The sequence below is a fragment of the Nycticebus coucang genome, chromosome 10 (genome assembly GCF_027406575.1).
Source record: "Nycticebus coucang isolate mNycCou1 chromosome 10, mNycCou1.pri, whole genome shotgun sequence".
NCBI classification, from domain to species: Eukaryota; Metazoa; Chordata; class Mammalia; order Primates; family Lorisidae; genus Nycticebus; species Nycticebus coucang.
Genome location: NC_069789.1, coordinates 51040206 through 51055029, shown reverse-complemented (window position 1 = coordinate 51055029; position 14824 = coordinate 51040206). Strand labels below are relative to the sequence as shown.

Here is a 14824-nt window from a genome sequence, read left to right as displayed (position 1 = left end):
CCCTCACATTGTACCCCTTGATTGCACTAATGTACACAGCTATGATTTAACAATAAAATAAATAAATTTAAAAAAATAAATAGTCCATTTTTGTGGGAAAAAAATGTCCATGCATAATTTCACAATATCTAACACCACAGATAAGCAAAACAGTCCTCACATAATCCACATATGGCCATGGGCCACAGGTTGTATACTTCTGGTGGTGGTTGCCAGAGCAAAACTAATCTGAAGCGTCAGAAGTCATAATAATGGTTGTTTCAGTCTACTATAGTCTGGAATAAAGTAGAAAGAACCTTCTAGGGTGCTGCAAAATTGTATGCTTTGATAGTACTGGTAATATGTAAGTATATATTTTTAGAATTCACTAAGCTATATACAAAAAACTCATTTAACTTCACAAACTTGCCCCTTTACAAATAAGTTGGCAGCACTTATTGGTAAGTTTTCATAACCTTGTATCAGTGTCTCAAAGCTGTGTTCACATTGACATGTGGCAGTGCCTTGCTAAGTGGTGTTCATTATTGTTGCATGTTTTGTGTGCCATACAATGATAGCTCTGATGGTCATCCAGAAAAAGAGTTCCAAAATTGCTTTGAAGGATGATCTAGGCACTGGCTCTGGTACATAGCTTCCCAACGGGAGTGTTTCTAAGATGACTGTAGTAATATCCAACAATGAAGTATGTTAACACTTTTTCTAGGATGAGTTCATGAACTTAATTGTCACGTTCATACTTTAATATATTTTATTATGCTCAGCTTATACCTTAGTTTTTAAGCTTAAAAACAATTTTAACAAAGGGAGGTTAGCAATAACTACAAAGACTATATCAGATTATCGTGCCATAAAAAATGGAGTAAAGGAATAGAGATTTTAGTAGGGTAGTGAGAGAAAGCCACTCTAATCGAATAACATTAAACAGATACCTCAACAAAGTGAGAGGAAAGCCCATTGAGGGGAAGAACACTCAGGCAGAGGGAACAGCAAATACCCGGAAGAAAGCAAGAGGCCACCACACCTGAAAGAGTATAAGGCAACCAAGGGATGGACTATGGACTGCCCTATGGGCCATGATTATGGATTTCATTCTGTGTGAGATGAGAGGCTCGTAGCTGTAACACTGCTGACAGGTATAGTAAGATGAGAAGTAGGATTTCACAACTGGATTTGGGTATCACTGACACCTTTGACAGGAACAGTTACAGATTCAATGGAGTGATACGGATGAAAACCTGATTGGAAAAAATGCAAGAAAGATGAAAGAGGAGACACAATGCATATCGAGAACTCTCTCTAGGATTCTTTCAGCAAGAGGAGCAGGAAAATGGGGCAACATCTTGGCTGTGCTAAGAGGCCTGTATGAAGAGGCATATATTCCTTGATGATACAGAAGAGAAAGGAAACAACTTACGAATGGGCAAGAAGCAATGAATTCAGCACAAAAGTTAACTCACTAAAGGAGGGGGAGCAGGGTTGATGCAGGGCAGAAAATGAATTTGGGGCTGAGAGTATGTGGAAGTTCTTTTTATTGCTCCTCTTTTGTCAATGAATAAAAAGCAAGGGGAACAGGGGACAGTGGAGGCTGGGTGTTGTCAGCTTGAGGAGAGAGGCGAGGGTACGAGAACAGAAGGAACAGAACCTTTCCCTTGTTGGAGAGCCCAGCCTGAGGAAACTCAGCAGGGATTCCTGGTGAGCTGCAGTGTAAATGGTAATGGAGTTCTCCAGTCACATCCAGGGACTTCAGGGCACTCAGAAGAGGCAGAGAATTGAGTCCAATTCAGGTGGGGGTTTGATCCAGCCTTGGGACTGAGAGGCAAAGGAACAAGAGTTGGGGCAGAGAGGTCAACGTGCTGGTGAAGGGAACAGACTGACTGCACTAAATTCAAGGAAAAGCAAGAGAGGAAGATGATTATTTTCCTGACACATTCTCACCATTGCTGCCTGAATGCATCTCTAAAAACAAAAATTAGATAAGTGCCATCTAATTTTCTTGCTAAAAGAAACCCTTAGTGGTTTCTTTTAAACTTAAGCTTCTTAGCAAGACCTTGGGAATTTTTTCATCACTGGATCCTGCCTCCCTCCTACTCCCAGTGCTGACTCTCTGCTTTGAGGGTAATAAATGCCTTGGTCCTCCCTAACAGCACAACTCTTTGCATGTGCTCTTTCCTCTCCCAGGACTGCCCTACTTTCTCCTCACCAGACCAACCCCAGTCATGTCCTCCAGGAAGCCTCCCTGGATTCTCTCAGCAGGCTAAGTGCTCACTGTTGTAGGCTGCAAGACCTTGGGTTAACTCTCGGAGCCCCTCTCATATTCTCTATTCTCATAGCCCCTATTATCTGTGGCCCCCACTAAACTGGGAGGTCCTTGGGAGTTATATCCCCATCCCCTACCATCTAAGATTTCTTTGAAGAGGACCACTCTAAAAGAGGTACCAAAAAAAGTTGGTAGGGAATTAAAAGAGAAGTACAACTTGGGTTGACCAGAAAGAAAGGAGCCTAGGAGAGACCAACAATGTATCAGCAGAGAGGGTCAGGGACTGCTTCTGAGTGTTTTACTCAGCAATGCAGAGCTCTTTCATAGCCTCAGAGCAATTTTCTTCAAGGTTTTACTTTTTTTTTCTAACTGTGGGATCACAGCTTCATAGTAAATCAGCGCTTCCTAAAAGCAGGATCAACTTCTTCTGTTAAAAATGCTCCCCTGCCCACTCCCCTGCTCCCGCACACGTATTCCCCAACTATGATTAGAAATAACTCAGGGGTCTGTACAGGGTATAGCACCTAGGCCCAGTTTTCCGTCTGATGCTTCTGTCTGAACAAGAGGCATGTCACCTGCACAATCCTTTACCTACTGTGAGCACCAGTCAGGAAGAAGACTGATGAAATACATAAATCAAAGGGAAAGTTCTAGACAATGTTGCCAACATAAGGGCAGCAGCAATGTTACTAACATCACTGAAATCCGACTCAGCCCTTGGCCACTGCTGGCAAGTCGAGATCATCAAAAGAGAAAGAAACACAGCCATCTGCAGCGCTTCCTGCTGCTAACAAGACATGAGAGGAAAAACCACAGTATGTCTGGTTTTGTCTTCTTTTTACTAAAATAATTGGGTGGCAGAAATACTCAGCACAAACATAAAAGATAAAAACGCCAATAAAAAAAAAGGATGAAATGTGAAGACACTATTGTCCAATTTAGTTTTTCTGTCTTTTGTACTATCAGACATAGGGGACCTGTGTGAAAAGTTGGTTTTCACTGCTAAGACATCCCAGGGTCTCACCTCTCCACATCCACAGGATCCATAACAGGAGGAAGACCCTGGACAAGGCCCAGACTGATCAGAGCTAAAACAGCCAATGTTGCTCAGTAATGATCTTTAAAACTTGCTATTACTAAATAAACAATTGGTGGTACATCCATAGACTAGAATAATACTCAGCAATAAAAAGAAATGAGCTAGAAGGAAAAGACACGGAGGAACTTTATATGCATATCGCTAAGCCAAAGGAGTTGAGCTGAAAGGCTCCATCCTGTGTGATTCCAACATTATGACATTCCAGCAAAGGTAAAACTATTGAGTAAAGACATCCAGTGGTGCTGGAATTCCAAAGGTGGCCAGGAATTGTGGGTGCGGGGGAAGAAGAGGTGGAGCACACTGTAATGGTGGATACGTCCCATTATACACTTGCCTACACCTATAAGATGTACCTATACAATAGAGTGAACCCTAATGTAAACATGGGCTTAAACAATAATGTTTCCATGTTGGCTCATCAGTTGTAAAAATGTACCACACAAATGCAAAATGTTATGTAATCACAGGAAAAACTGTAGGGGGGCAAGAGGCGAGGTGGTGGTCTCTGCAATTCTCTTTCCATTTTTCTATAAACCAAAACTGCTCTAAAAAATAAAGTCTACTAGAATGGGTACAATTGAAACTTACTAAAGGCAGAATACAAATGTCTACATGCAATAACTAAGAAAATGCCATAAAGGTTATGTTGAACAGTTTGATGAGAATATTTCAGATTGTATATGAAACCAGCACATTGTACCCCTTGTACACAGCTATGATTTAACAATATAATAAATAAATAAATAAATTCTACTAAAAAAAAAATCCCAAATTGTTATTATGAGCCACAGAGATTACCTATATAGTCCTGGTAGAAATCAGGGGAAGAAAAGCCCTCATCATCTAATGACTTTCACTGACAATTTTCTCCCAGCTTCCAGCTGGACAGCAGAGGAGTTATCTGTTTAAAAATTGAACCAGGCCGGGCACGCTGACTCACACCTGTAAATCCTAGCATTCTGAGGGGCCTACGCAGTGGATCCCTCAAGCTCAGTAGTTCAAGACCAGTCTGACCAAGAGTGAGACCCTATCTCTACTAAAAAATGGAAAAACTGAAGAAAGAGGATCACTTGAGCCTGAGAGTTTGAGGTTGCTCTGAGCTACAACACCATGGCACTCTACTAAGGGCAACAAAGTGAGACTCTGTCTCAAAAAAAAAAAAAAATCAATAAATAATAAAAATTGAACCAGTAGCCTTCTAACTAAAAGGAGCCATAAATGAGGACTGACAACAATAAATTACCAGTATAAGTAATCTCATGCATCCAATTTGCTTTCAGCATCAGTAATTAGGAAAGCCTAAAAAAGCAGGGACTAGTGAGCCTAGAAGAATTTAGAAGTGAGGCCATTTACCAATGAGAGATAAGCAGGACAGGCACCTAAGCCCTGAAGTCACTGGTGGCCTCCAGCCTCAGCCTCCATCCATGCACACACACCCCAGTGACAAGTTAGGGTCACCCAGGACCACCCAAAGCCCTCATGTCTCAGTTACGAGAAAGGGCCACCAATGTGAGGAAAGCAGAAGGGAGCATGACAGGGACTGAAATAAATAGCTTGGTTTCCCCAGCATCCAGATTCTCTGATGAGGCAGCATGATTTGCAGGAAACAGCACAAGCCTGTGAGTCGGGAGACTAGAGTCAGTTTCACTATCTCAAAACAGATGCCATCAGGCAAAAGGACAACCTGCCCCTTTCCTCTCATCAGCGAAACAGGGATAATTCTTGCCGTAGAGCCACAGGAGGTTACAGCTAGGATAGACTCATTGTACAGGTAAGGCAAACTAAGTCCAGGGAGATGAAGTGACTTATGCAAAGTGGTACAGCAGAATAGCAAAGACACACCTGGCTGACAAACTGCTTTTCCCCCAGTTCAGTGCAGTTTCTTCATTGCCACATAGAGTTAAAATAAAGGGGATCAGTATGAAAGTGTTTCGGAAAGCTGAATTCATGAGATAAACAGAAGCTGTCATCAGAGCTATCATCTTCTCATTGGCACACCTTGCTCCCATTCTGCTCCCGTTCTCACAGGACAGAAAGCATCTCCTGTGAGAGTGAACCCTCAGCAGTTGTGAGCTGCATCACTGGCACTAGCTGGTTGTGTTGCTCTCTGAAGTCACAGAGCCACCTCCAGGGTCCAGAGCATCAGAATTGAGACCCAGGAGATATCATGCCCGACTCCATTCTTTCCTTTGCACTTCCACACTCCAATAGCAATAAGCAATGAGGTTTCTTTAGGAGAGTGAATCTGTTTTGTCAACAATAATTCCACCTTTAATCCATGAAGTACACTAAGGTAACAATCCACTAAGCACTTGAAAGAGACTCATTTGGCTTTTGTTTTTAATATACCCATTCCAAGTTTTAGTTCACTCAGTTTCCAGACCTTTTGTCCTCTAACCAGCTTAACTAATGTGCAAACATATTCTCATACAGCCTCTGAAACAGATTATTACCAACAGACCAGAAAATGACGCAAATGTAGTCCATCTACATAAGTGAAGCAAGTTTAGCCAAAGGGATAGTTAGTGTGGCTTATATCACGGAGATGGGTTATGTTCACAGGGATGAATTCACAATTGCAAGCTTTAGCAATTTCCCCTAGTTCTTCCTTGAACCAGGACTTGGATGGCTCCAGTCCTTTCACTTCATGCCCTTCCCACTCCCACTCCATACACACAGATGGCAAAGCTACCACTGCTTATATCCATCTTCTTTGGTGGTCTCCACTGGCACACAAGTCCATTGGTATAATTAGGAGAACACCAAAGACAATTCGTCTCTGTGTATTTTTTATGAGAAATGAGTCAATAATTTCTTATTTCCCCATACACTGTCCCAAACAAAGAACCTAGAGCAGAGGGAGCTGCAATCTTACATTAGCAACTCAACAACAAATCAGGGGTAAGAGAACATGCGGTCAATGTGAACCTGCTAAGCCACTAATCAGAATTCTCCAAGAGGATTCCTCCTTAGCCCAATCCAGGTTTGACAGGTGGGATGTCCTTCATGGCTCCCCCAACCTCTTCTAACCACCACCACCCCTGCATACCCATTAATTTAATGGTGCCTTTTCACAAAAGAGCTGTACCTGGAAAACTGTGCTGGGTCTGTCCTGCTGCAAGCATCTTAAGGGTCTAACACATCTAACTTGGGGAAAACGGCAGCAGCTCACCCCACCCCACCAGACCCCATGCCCAATTTCCCCATCACACTCAGCCAAGGAAAGGGGTAAGCTACATATATCAGAAGCTTCCTGGTCAATTTTGACTCAACTGTGTCCTTCAATAAGTGGTTTTTTAATGTCTTATGAAATGTGGTGCTATTAAAAATAAAGAAAAGTTGGAAGAGGATTCATTACTACTGTGATTATATAATTCGTTATGTGATCTTGAATACATCATTTCCCCCCCAAGTCCTTTTTTTTTTTTGAGACAGAGTCTAACTCTGTCACCCTGGGTAGAATGCTGTGGTATCATACCTCACAGCTACATAATATTTTGGGGCTCAAGAGATGTCTCAGTCTCCCAAAAAGCTTGGAACTACAGGTGACTGCCACAGTGCCTGGCTAGTTTTCTTTTTTTTTTAGTAGAGATGGCATCTCAATCTTGCTGAGCCCAGGCGTGAACCACCACACCTGAGTCCTTTTTTCATTTTGCAATTTAAGAAGGTCAAACTAAGACCTCCATGGTCCTGTCAGGTTCGTTCATTAGCCTATTTATCACCTACTAAGTTCTCCCCCCACCTTGTCTTCATCCCACCCCCACCACAAGTAGGACGTCAGGGTGCTAGGCCTCTGGTTTCTACAGTCAGCTTCCAGAGGAAAGACCAATGCAAATGATATTTAGAACTCACAGAACTCTAGTGCTTGGAGCTGGCAGGGAATTCAAATAATCCACTACCCAAATGCTGTGCCTTCAAGTGGTATTATCTCCAAGATTTAGATAGGAAAACTGTGATCCAGAAAAGCTAAATGAAATACACCAGGTTCCCAGCTGTCCTAATAGGTGACACAAACAGAACAAAGAGCCAAATCATCAGTTTTCTCACATTCATCTCCTTCCACACCACCAAAATAGTTATGAAAGGGCATTACTTGGGGTGTCAGGCCAAAGCTTTTAAAGAAACTATCAAACATAATAATCAGAGTAGATCAACTCCCCCAAGGATCAATGGGGCAGAAACAGCACAAGACCCCATGCACAAACAAATAGCTGAGATGTCAGAAATTGAATTCAGGATCTGGATACCAAATAAGATCAAATTAGAATTCCAAAAATTATCTCAAGAATTCAACGGATTCAAAGACCAAATGACCAAAGAATTCGACACATTGAGACAAGAAGTTGCAGCCCTCAAAGATCTGAGAAACACAGTAGAATCCCTCAGTAACAGAACAGAGCAAGCAGAAGAAAGGATTTTTGACATTGAAGACAAAGCTTTCGAACGCTCCCAAACCCTCAAAAAAGAAGAGAAATGGAGAACAAAAACAGACCACTCTCTCAGAGAGCTCTCAGATAATTTGAAGAAAACCAATATTCGTCTTACAGGGATCCCCGAAAGTGATGAAGTGGCTTCACAAGGCACAGAGTCTCTTCTCCATGAGATTAGGAAGGAGAACTTTCCAGACATGCCAAGAGATTCCGACATTCAGATAGCAGACAGTTTCAGAACTCCAGCACGACTCAACCCAAATAAGACATCCCCCAGACACATCATAATCAATTTCACTAAAGTTAATATGAAGGAGAAAATTCTGAAAGCTGCCAGATGAAAGAAAACCATTACCTACAAGGGGAAGAATATCAGAATAACTGCAGATCTCTCTGCTGAAAACTTACAAGCTAGAAGAGGATGGTCATTGACTTTTAATCTCCTAAAATAAAATAACTTTCAACCCAGGATCCTCTACCCAGCTAAACTGAGCTTCATTTATATGGAGAAATTAAATACTTCAACGACATTCACATGTTGAAGAAATTTGCCACAACTAAACCAGCTCTCCAGGACATTCTTAGACCTATCCTCCATAAAGACCAGCGTAATTCTCCACCACAAAAGTAAACCCACCCAAAAAATTTTTGATCAAATTCCAACTTCCACAGTCGCAAAAGGATTAAAAATGTCCACCGGTCTCTCAAAAGGGTTATCAATACTCTCAGTTAATGTGAATGGTTTAAATTGTCCTCTAAAGAGGCATAGGTTGGCTGACTGGATACAAAAACTCAAGCCAGATATCTGCTGCATCCAAGAATCACATCATACATTAAAAGACAGATGTAGACTCAAGGTGAAGGGATGGTCATCTATATTCCAAGCAAACGGAAAGCAGAAAAAAGCAGGCATTGCAATCCTGTTCACAGACGCAATAGGCTTTAAACTAACCAAAATAATTAAGGATAAGGATGGACACTTCATATTTGTTAAAGGTAATACTCAATGCGATGAGATCTCTATTATTAATATTTATGCACCCAACCACAACGCACCTCAATTTATAAGAGAAACTCTAACAGACATGAGCAACTCGATTTCCTCCACTTCCCTAGAAGTTGGAGATTTTAACACCCCTTTAGCAGTCCTGGATGGACCCTCCAAAAAGAAGCTAAGCAAAGAAATTTTAGATTTAAACTCAACCATTCAACATCTGACTTAACAGACATCTACAGAACATTTCATCCCCAAAAAACTGAATACACACCCACGGAACATACTCCAAAATCTCATCACCCCACGGAACATACTCCAAAATCAACCACATCCTAGGCCACAAATCTAACCTCAGCAAATTTAAAAAAATAGAAATTATTCCTTGCATCTTCTCTGACCATCATGGAATAAAAGTTGAACTAAATAACAACAGGAACCCGAATACCCATACAAAAACATGGAAGCTAAACAACCTTATGCTGAAGGATATGTGGGTTATAGACGAGATCAAGAAGGAAATCACCATATTTTTGGAACAAAACAACAATCAAGACACAAATTACCAGAACCTCTGGGATACTGCAAAGGCAGTCCTAAGAGGGAAATTTATAGCACTGCAAACCTTCCTCAAGAAAACGGAAAGAGAGGAAGTCAATAACTTAATGGAACATCTCAAGCAACTGGAGAAAGAAGAACACTTCAACCCCAAATGCAGCAGAAGAAAAGAAATAACCAAAATCAGAGCAGAATTAAATGAAATTGAAAACAAAAGAATTATACAACAGATCAATAAATCCAAAACCTGGTTTTTTGAAAAGATCAATAAAATAGATAAACCTTTGGCCAACATAACCAGAAAAAAAAGAGTAAAATCTCTAATTTCATCAATCAGAAATGGTAATGACAAAATAACAACAGACACCTCAGAAATTCAAAAAATTCTTAACAAATACTACAAGAAACTCTACTCTCACAAATATGAAAATCTGAAAGAAATTGACCAATACCTGGAAGCACGCCACCTACCAAGACTTAGCCAGAACTAAGTGGAAATGTTGAACAGGCCTATATCAAGTTCTGAAATAGCATCAACTATACAAAATCTCCCTAAAAAGAAAAGCCCAGGACCAGACAGCTTTACATCAAAATTCTACCAAACATTTAAAGAAGAACTAGTACCTATACTACTAATCCTCTTCCAAAATATAGAAAAAGAAGGAATATTACCCCACGCATTCTACGAAGCAAACATCACCTTGATCCCCAAACCAGGGAAAGACACAACAAGGAAAGAAAATTATAGACCAATGTCACTAATGAATATTGATGCTAAAATACTCAATAAGATCCTAACAAACAGAATCCAACAACAAATCAAAAAAATTTTACACCATGACCAAGTCGGATTTATCCCAGGGTCTCAAGGCTGGTTCAATATACGTAAATCTATAAATGTAATTCAACACATAAAGAAACTTAAAAATAAAGACCATATGATTCTTTCAATTGATGCAGAAAAAGCTTTTGATAATATCCAGCATTCCTTCATGATCAGAACACTTAAGAAAATTGGTACAGAAGGGACATTTCTTAAACTAATAGAGGCCATCTACAGCAAACCCACAGCCAATATCGTATTGAATGGAGTTAAATTGAAATCATTTCCACTTAGATCAGGAACCAGGCAAGGTTGCCCATTGTCTCCATTGCTCTTTAAACTGTAATGGAAGTTTTAGCCATTGCAGTTAGGGAAGAAAAGGCAATCAAGGGTATCCACATAGGGTCAGAAGAGATCAAACTTTCACTCTTCGCAGATGATATGATCGTGTATCTGGAAAACACTAGGGATTCTACTACAAAACTTTTAGAAGTGATCAAGGAATATAGCAATGTCTCAGGCTACAAAATCAACACCCATAAATCTGTAGCCTTTATATATACCAACAATAACCAAGCTGAACAAACAGTCAAGGACTCTATTCCTTTCACAGTAGTGCCAAAGAAGATGAAATATTTGGGAGTATACCTAACAAAGGACGTGAAAGATCTCTACAAAGAGAACTATGAAACTCTAAGAAAAGAAATAGCCGAAGATGTTAACAGATGGAAAAACATACCATGCTCATGGCTGGGAAGAATCAACATTGTTAAAATGTCCATACTGCCCAAAGCAATATATAATTTTAATGCAATTCCTATTAAAGCTCCATTGTCATACTTTAAAGATCTTGAAAAAATAATACTTCGTTTTATATGGAATCAGAAAAAACCTTGAATAGCCAAAACATTACTGAGCAATAAAAAAAAAGCAGGAGGAATCATACTTCCAGACCTGAGACTGTACTATAAATCCATAGTGATCAAAACAGCATGGTACTGGCACAAAAGCAGAGAAGTAGATGTCTGGAACAGAATAGAGAACCAAGAGATGGATCCAGCTATTTACCCTTATTTGATCTTTGACAAGGCAATTAAAAACATTCAGTGGGGAAAAGATTCCCTATTTAACAAATGGTGCTCGGTAAACTGGCTGGCAACCTGTAGAAGATTGAAACTGGACCCACACCTTTCACCATTAACTAAGATAGACTCTCACTGGATAAAAGATTTAAACTTAAGACATGAAACTATAAAAATACTTGAAGAAAGTGCAGGGAAAACTCTTGAAGGAATCGGCCTGGGTGAATATTTTATGAGGAGGACTCCCCAGGCAATTGAAATAGTATCAAAAATATACTACTGGGACCTGATCAAACCAAAAAGCTTCTGCACACCCAAGAACATAGTAAGTAAAGCAAGGAGACAGCCCTCAGAATGGGAGAAAATATTTGCAGGTTATACCTCCAATAAAGGTCTAATAACCAGAATCCACAGAGAACTCAAACGTATTAACAAGAAAAGAACACGTGACCCCATCTCAGGGTGGGCAAGGGACTTGAAGAGAAACTTCTCTAAAGAAGACCGACGCACAATCTACAAACACATGAAAAAAAGCTCATCATCCTTAATCATCAGAGAAATGCAAATCAAAACTACTTTGAGATATCACCTAACCCCAGTAAGAGTAGCCCACATAACAAAATCCCAAAACCAGAAATGTTGGCGTGGATGTGGAAGAAAGGGCACACTTCTACACTGCTGGTGGGAATGCCCACTAATACGTTCCTTCTGGAAGGATGTTTGGAGAATACTTAGAGACCTAAAAATAGACCTGCCATTCGATCCTATAATTCCTTTACTAGGTTTATACCCAGAAGACCAAAAATCACAATATAACAAAGACATCTGTACCAGAATGTTTATTGCAGCCCAATTCATAATTGCTAAGTCATGGAAGAAGCCCAAGTGCCCATCAACCCACGAATGGACTAGCAAATTGTGGTACATGTATACCATGGAATATTATGCAGCCTTAAAGAAAGATGGAGACTTTACCTCTTTCATGTTTACATGGATGGAACTGGAACATATTCTTCTTAGCAAAGTATCTCAGGAATGGAAGAAAAAGTATCCAATGTACTCAGCCCTACTATGAAGCTAAATTATAGCTTTCACATGAAGACTATAACCCAACTATAGCACAAGACTATGGGGAAAGGGCCAAGGAAGGGGAAGGGAGGGGGGAGGTTTTGGTGAAGGGAGGGTAATGGATGGGGCCACATCTATGGTGCATCTTAAAATGGGTACATGCAATTGCACTAATGTACAGAGCTATGATTTAACAATAAAAAAAATAATAAACTATCAAATATATAATCAAATCTTTAGAGAAGCAAATTATAGCTATAAACTAATATTTACATTATTATTTATGAGCAAGAAATGGAAGTAAGAGTCTTGATAGTAAAGCTTTACAAATGAGAAAGCTACAGATAAGTGACACTTTTCCTATTCACTGATCTATCTCATGAATCTAGAAATCAGAAACCACTTTGGGGGTACTCATAAATAATGGCAAAGGAGTTCCAACCCAACATACACAATCCCTCAGGAGAAGCTCTCTGTTCTGTTAACCTACTAAGTAATCTTGACACATTTACATATGTGTTTGTAGTTCTGCCAATTTTTAATAAGAATCTGTGGAAGCCGAAGAACTGTTCTATTTATTTGCAAAATTTTAGTGCTATTGCTATAAATAGAAAATGGTTTCCTTTAAAAACTCAAATGGTTTCTTCAAGTTAAATTTCATTTTCCATGTCTGCATAAGAAGCTCTTTTAGATTGAATTACCTAAGCCAAAATGTTATTTTCCTCCTAACATAAAATTTTCTAGAAATGTGCTTACAGAGACAAATACCATTTCAAACATGTACTAAAATTCATATTTAAGAATTTCAGCGTTCACTTTAGAGATGATTCTGCTCTTGTAACTGATCAGTCTTGACTCATTTAATCCCCCTATAAAATCCACAAAAGCCACCCAGAGAATTACTCCTTGGGATTTTAAAGTATATTAAAACATACCATACAGATAAAAGCTGGGACTACTCTGGATCTAAAGCATATGAACATCCAAACTCTCTCCTTCCAGCTCTACATTCAGCAGCATTTCGTAGGAAGAGTTACTCTTCACTGGAGAGAAAAGTGGTTGGTAGCTTGGTTCTCCCAGAGAAGAGGATAGTGTCCTTGCCCACTGCTGGTACTACTCTAATGGCAAAGAGGAATCATTATGCCACCAGTAAGACATGGAGTCATTGGCCAGGTCATGATCTCCTCACGGGGAGCAGGCCATTCCTTCCAACTGTTTCAAGGCTGAGTCCTAGGAGCATGACCTGAGAATGTGCAATGCCTTAACTCAGCCTTCAGGTGGCCTCCTAGATTACCCACCCAGTTAACGACCCAGACAGACAGATGATGGGATCCTCTTTAATCCTCTCTACAAAAAAGGAATATCAACTCCCACAGAACACAAACTAGATAAGATATTTTTCTTTGCAATGACTTGATATCTTTGCTTTTTCAAAGTAGAAATTCCCTCTAATCAGCCCACTGGTTCTTTTTGCTGTAACATGTCCCAGACACCCATTCAGACAAACTGTTTGAACATGTCATAAGTCTAACACATTTACAGGGACTTTATCTTCTTTTAATTCGTTCAATTGCCTGCAGGACTAACAATCTAAAATAGTTGCTATGGTTTGGATGTTTGTCCCCTCCAAACATCATATTGAAATTTGACCCCCAATGTTGGAGGTAGGCCTGATAGGAGGTGTTTGGGTAATGGGGGCAGATCTTCCATGAATAGATTAATGCCCTCTTTCAGAGATTAGTGGGTTTTCATTCCATTATTTCAAGGGAGAACAGGTTATTAAAAAGAGTCTAGTACCTCCCCTTTCTCATGTTCTCTCTCTTGCTTCCTCTCTCACCATGTGATCTCTGCACATGCCAGCGCCCCTTCAACTTCTGCCGTGAGTGGAAGCAAACTGAGGCCCTCACCAGATGTACAATCTTGAACTTTACAGCCATCATAATTGTCAGCCAAATAAACCTTTTTCCTTTATAAATTACCCAATCTCAGGTATTCTTTTCTAGCAACACAAATGGGACTAAAACAGCAGTGCAATCCAAAAATGTCACTTCTCTTAACCATAGCTACTGTCTCAGTACCTTAGCAAACTGTCACCTCCAAAACTCATTTTTAGCAAAGAAATAACTCATTCTGAAATTTGCAAAAAAGAAAAGAAAGAAAGAAGAAAAAGGGGAGGAGAAGGAGGAGAGGGGAGGGGAAAGGAGAGAGGAAGAGAGAGAGAAGAGAGGGAGGGAGAGAGGGAAGGAGGAAGAAAGGAAGGAAGGAAGGAAGGAAGGAAGGAAAGAAGAAAATAAGTTAGGAAAAAAGTGATACTACTGTTATGAGGAGTTAATGCTATGAAAACAGGTAAAGGTCAACAGAAGATAAAAGAAAAATACCCATAATTAGAATAACCAATAAATAAGTAAACATTCAGGAACTGAATACCAAGTATAAGATTCACCAGTGCAATAGTCATGCATATCTCTGCTCCTGCAGTCCCACCACCCCTGACCCAGTGGCTGACACTCACA

At 40.0% G+C, this 14824-nt stretch overlaps 1 protein-coding gene across 3 annotated transcripts in view; it reads right to left on the bottom strand.

Moving 5' to 3' along the window:
* The window catches only part of KCNH1 (potassium voltage-gated channel subfamily H member 1), a 505651-nt gene that overhangs the window by 349047 nt on the left and 141780 nt on the right, over positions 1-14824 (bottom strand). The gene's annotated exons all lie outside the window — the stretch shown is intronic.